Source organism: Schistocerca nitens, chromosome 8, assembly GCF_023898315.1.
Source record: "Schistocerca nitens isolate TAMUIC-IGC-003100 chromosome 8, iqSchNite1.1, whole genome shotgun sequence".
Taxonomy (NCBI): Eukaryota; Metazoa; Arthropoda; class Insecta; order Orthoptera; family Acrididae; genus Schistocerca; species Schistocerca nitens.
In genome coordinates this window covers 434,762,290-434,768,305 of record NC_064621.1, presented here as the reverse complement: position 1 = coordinate 434,768,305, position 6,016 = coordinate 434,762,290, and the positions used below count along the sequence as shown (strand labels likewise).

General features: G+C 37.9%; 1 non-coding gene across 1 annotated transcript; it reads left to right on the top strand.

Moving 5' to 3' along the window:
- Positions 1–2,137: 2,137 nt before the first annotated feature.
- Trnas-uga (transfer RNA serine (anticodon UGA)) lies at positions 2,138–2,212 on the top strand. The gene has a single exon. It is a non-coding gene; the product is annotated as a tRNA-Ser (tRNA).
- Positions 2,213–6,016: the final 3,804 nt, after the last annotated feature.

Here is a 6,016-nt window from a genome sequence, read left to right as displayed (position 1 = left end):
TTAAAGTCCTTCTGACTCTTATCATCCCATAACCAAGGCCTATTTTTCGTAGCAAGTTGAGTAATGCTTCACTGTTCATCAGTTACTGTGGTGCGAATTTACGAAAAAAGGTGCTAGTTCTAAGTAAGCTTTTAGTTGTTTTTTAGCTGTTGGAGCTGGACAGTTGCATATGGCATCAAGTGTTCTGACACAACATATCCTAAAAATTTGACTTGCTCCTTACCAGAACAAGGCTTTTTTAAATTGTCTGTTACTCTGTGATCTGTAAATCGTTGAAATTTCAGTTCAATCAGCTTGATATGCTCTAACCAAGTGAGTGTGACTATTAGCATGTCGCCTACATAAACAGTGACTTTGCTAAGCAATTGTGGTCCTAAGACCTTGTCCAGTGCCGAGATAAACCCTCCTGTACTAATGTTGAGTCCAAAAGGTAGAACACGGAATTCGTAACTTCTGCCACTAGAAACAAATGCTGTATATTTTCTATTTTCTTCGCCAAGCTTTATTTGCCAGTAGCACAACTTGAGATCAAGTATACTAAACCATTTTATATTGTAAAACTTTAAAAGCTGTTCATCCAAGTTGTCTGGCCTTACGCATACTGGTACTAAATCTTCTTGATACATCTAGCATCGAGAACTAATCTTACAGATTCGTCTGGTTTTCTTACTGGTAATATAGGACTACAATAGTTTGAAAATGATGGTTGTATAATTCCCCATTTAATAATATGATTGTACTCTTCCCCTACTGCATCTCATTTTGCCCATGAAATAGGATATGACATTACACAAAATGTTTCTTTTGGATAAACTTTAAATTTATATTCATAGTCTTTGATTATTCCTGGCTCCTTACTGAAAACATTTGCATACTTAAATAACAAGTTGGAGAGTTCTTGTTGTTTCATTTCATTTAGTGTCTACGATTCACTTAGTTTCTGCTCTACCATTTCGTAACTAACAGCAGTGTTTGGTTCTTGTTCAGTATCAAATTTCTTTGTGAGATATATAGTTGGAAAGGAATACTGTACTATTACATTTGACTCTGGTTTGTTTTTGTTACTTTTATCAGGTGTTTTGACTAAATCAATCGAAAGATCTGATCCTTAACATAAAAGTGGAAATTTACTATTACCTATGTCAATCTGTGTTTTGTATATTCTAAACATGTCCATGCCAATAAGACAACTAACTATAAGTTTGTCAATTATAAGAAAATTGCATTTCACTGTAAAATATTCAGTTTGTAATGGAATAAGTGCTTGATGTTTTACCAATTTAGTCTTGCTGCCCGTAGCAATTTGTACCATGCAATTTTTGACAGGAAATGTTGACAATTTGCTTCTCTTCTTCAATTCACAGAAAAATGCATTTGACATTAGGTTGGTAGTTGAACCTGTATCTAAAATTAACTGTTTGTCAATGTTAAGTATTTTCACCTTAATGATTGCTTGTACTTGTTCTTCCCAGATATTATTCGTTGTATCTACCTCATGCTGATACAGATCATCCTTGGTGTCACTGTATTTGTCAAATCTTATGAAACATGTTTGTACTTTTGCTTTGACCCCATTCCCTGAGAGGTCAATAGCCTAGGGCTTAACTACGACTTGTTGGTGTTTTCCGACGGTGTAGTGTGACTTAATTCATTACTTGGAGTAATTTCAGTTAGTTGCACAGTGTGGGTACTTCGCCAATTTGTATCGTTGGCTGCTCGCGACATTCCTTCGCGAGTGCTCGTGTTGTCATTAATAAAAGCTGCTGTACCATTATTTTGCTATCCAAAGGTTGGCTGCGGTGCTCTACCAACTGAGCTACCGAAGCACGACCCATGCCCGGTACTAGCTCAGTTGGTAGAGCACTTGCCCACGAAAGGCAAAGGTCCCGAGTTCGAGTCTCGGTCGGGCACATAGTTTTAATCTGCCAGGAAGTTTCATATCAGCGCACACTCCGCTGCAGAGTGAAAATCTCATTCTGGAAACATCCCCCAGGCTGTGGCTAAGCCATGTCTCCGCAATATCCTTTCTTTCAGGAGTGCTAGTTCTGCAAGGTTCGCAGGAGAGCTTCTGTAAAGTTTGGAAGGTAGGAGACGAGGTACTGGCAGAAGTAAAGCTGTGAGTACCGGGCGTGGGTCGTGCTTCGGTAGCTCAGTTGGTAGAGCACTTGCCCGTGAAAGGCAAAGGTCCCGAGTTCGAGTCTCGGTCGGGCACATAGTTTTAATCTGCCAGGAAGTTTCATTTTTCAAGGTATTTGTGTCGACCATCGTATTTGCATTGAATGGTGCAGGGTTGAAAACCTCCCATTGGAGTCTTTCTTGTTCTGCCTCGGACCAGTATTTGTTGAGGAAGGCTCGTTTAAATTGTATACAGGGTGCTCAATTGATCGTGACCAGGCCAAATATCCCAAGAAAATAAACGTCAAACTAAAAAAATACAAAGAACGAAACTTATCTAGCTTGAAGGGGGAACCAGATGACGCTATGGTTGGTCCGCTAGATGGTGCTGCCATAGGTCAAACGGATATCAACTGCGGTTATTTAAATAGGAAACCCCATTTTTATCACATATTCGTGTAGTATGTAAAGAAATATGAATGTTTTAGTTGGACCACTTTGCGATACGTGGCGCTGTAATAGTCACAAACGTATAAGTACGTGGTATCACGTAACATTCCGCCAGTGTGGACGGTATTTGCTCCGTGATACATCACTTTTCTTTATGTTTTACTGACAATGCGTATCACACTGAAACATTGCTCTAAATTTTCCACAATAAAGCTCAAGGAAATAATAATGAGGAAAAGGTTTCTATCTACATCAAAGGAGGTGCCACCAAGTGTAACCATTCAAGTAACTTGCATAGCTTTCCTACCTTTGCTGTGCTGAACAAAACCGTTTACTATGGAAAATTGTACGTAACCTAGGACTAAGTCTTATTCCTTTTCAAAAATTTCTCCTCAGTTTATGCCTTTATGCTTTACTTGGTCCCTTTTATGATTCAAGCAAACATAAAATACAGACAATTAGTTTTTATGACTAGTATCAATATCACAGGAATTTCTTATTATAACAGTAGTTAACAACTGGTGTCCTGAAGTCGTGGTACTTAGGTCACCAGTTGTATTATAATACTAAAAAAATATAATTAAAATGGAAAAATTAAACGATAGTACAATTGCATTATTATTAAATGTACTATATATATATATATATATATATATATATATATATATATATATATAGTGATGGACATAGAAAAAAGGAGAAATGATGTAAGTTAAAGTGAATGAACGATAGCAAAATTTTGTACACATAGTACATTTAATAATAATGCAATTGTACTATCGTTTAATTTTTCCATTTTATATATATATATATATATATATATATATATATATATATATATATATATATATATATATAAATTATATTTGTTGTCTTCATGTTCATCTTGCGAAAAGATGATGGTGAACTTCCTTTCTTACATTTAAATTGTAGATGCAGGTGGCTGACTCCAAAGAACACCAGTGCCTCTCAAGAGAATATCAAACATGAAGGAATTCCTCCCAACTTGGATACACTTCACTTCAATAAGAATACTTAATACTGTTATTAAGTCTTCTCTTATTCAGAATCACATATAACACAAAACACTCATAGTGTGACACACTCCAAGCAATACATCTTAACCATCCTTCTACATACGAGAGAGTGAAACAAAATCATGTACAAAAAAGTGAATGATGTTTTTTGTTCATTTGTCTGCGCCTTACTGCACATTCATAATTAATGTCTTTGCTGATGCTTATGGTCAGTCCTGATTCTGTCATTATCGCTGTTTCATTTTTTAATAAATGTTAACTTTACCATATCTGGGGGTGGGGTGGGGGTTATTTCACCATTTACCTGCACAGAATTCAAGTAAGCTATGGACAAACAAGAGGTCACTATTAGGTGCTTTTTGGGTTTCAGCAAAGCTGTCGACTCTGTCGACTTTGATATTCTACTTACTGAACTCAAAAGTCAAAAATTTCTTCAACTGCTGTACAATGGTTCCACTCATATCTTACATCCTGCCAACAGTGTGAATAATCGGAACAGAGAGGTCACAATGGAAGAATGCAGTATCAGAAGTCCTACAATGGTCAGAATGTGGCCCATTTGTTTTCTCATTGTATGCTAATGATGTATCGACTACCATCTCACATTGCAAGTATTTAGACACTGATGACCTTCAGTTGTACCTAACTGCAAGACCAACAAATCTGCACACAGCCATCAAAAACGTAAATGCTGATTCACTTGCTTTATCAGAGTGAGCACAGAACATAAGTTTGTAACTCAACTCATCTAAAATGAAAGCAGTCTTCATCGCTCACAGAAGACTTATTTCTCCTCAGTTCAGAGTGTCTCTTCCACCTTTAATCCTGAACAGCGCAGAAATCACCTTTTCTTTCTTCTGCAAGGAATTTTGCAATAGTCCTTGATGATCACCTATACTGGACTGAACACACAACTGCAGTCAGTGAGAATGTGTCAGTATCACTTCATTCACTGCGCAAACACAAAAAGTATTTCCTCTCAAGCTTAACAAGGAATGCATACAGTCACTAATACTCCTCATCCATGATTATGGTGATCTTATTCTTCAAGGACTTTTGTATGACAGCTCACATTTTCCTGGAACTGGCGATGTATGCTATTTCGACCATATCATTCCCGCCTATGCTCGATTGTCATGTTTACATGTCAATATGAATAGAGATTATCATACTCTGTGTTTACTATAGCGTCATCTCAATCACTGCACTCCTTCCTATTTATCTTCAATCCTTGTGCTTCTATCTGAACTACACAACAGAAATACTCAACAAAGTATAATCATCTCTGTACCACAATGATGTGTTCTCTAAATTATTTTCTGTATCATTAACCTGACTTTCGAACAATCTTTCTTAAAAAATTAGGCAAATTAAAATAGTTTCAAACTTCAAAAGACAGCTAATGGCCCACCTTCTATCACAATTGCTATCTAGGGGTAGCGCCTTCATTCATAATCAGAAGGTCTTCGGTCTCAGGTTCGAATCCCGTTACTGCTTAAATTTTCGTTAATAATCAGCATTGGTGGTCGAAGCTTTTGGCATAAGAAGTCACCCCTCATTCTGCCAATGGCCTTGTCAAAGATGGCGGGAAACTGCCACTAAAGGCGGACGAATCAGCTAAATATCAATGGCATGAGGATGCAGAAGGCAATGGAAACCATTCATAAAAGACACTTAATGTGTATCCACAGTACATGTGGGCTGTAACTGAAGAAGTGTCATGATGATCTCTCCATTGGCAAAAGCTTCCTGAATAGTCCCCCATTCGGACCTCCGGGAGGGACTGCCAAGGGGGAGCTTACTATGAGAAGAAGATTGAATAATTAATGGAAGGATAATGTTCTACGAGTCGGGGTGTGGAAAGTCGGAAGCTTGAACATGGTAGGGAAACTAAAACGATCTGAAAAGGGAAACGCAAAGGCTCAATCTAGATATAGTAGGTGTCATGGAAGTGAAGTGGAAAGACGACAAGAATTTCTAATCAGCTTCTTACAAGCGAGTAATGCCCGTGACTGGGCAGATGATGCTGTTTTTATCAAGACTGACACGGACCGCATTTTTGACAAGCCCGCTACCTCCCCGAACTTGTTTCCCTAAATGCTCTACAAAGGACTGAGGCCTCATGGACACAAAGCATTCCCCATCAGCTCTGGTACAGACGAGAGATGGGATGAATACGTTTCGCTGTCATTCAGAGCCTTTCATTCCTTGGCAATGGAACGAAAGTCAACAGTAGCATAAAATGGTATAACAGGAGTAGGATTCGTTATGAATAGGAAGGTAGGACAGAGAGTGTGTTACTGTGAACAGTTCAGTGATAGGGTTGTTCTTATCAGAATCGATAGCAAACCAACAACAACAACAATAGATCAGGTATACATGCCAATGTTGCAAGATGAAGATGAAGAGATAGA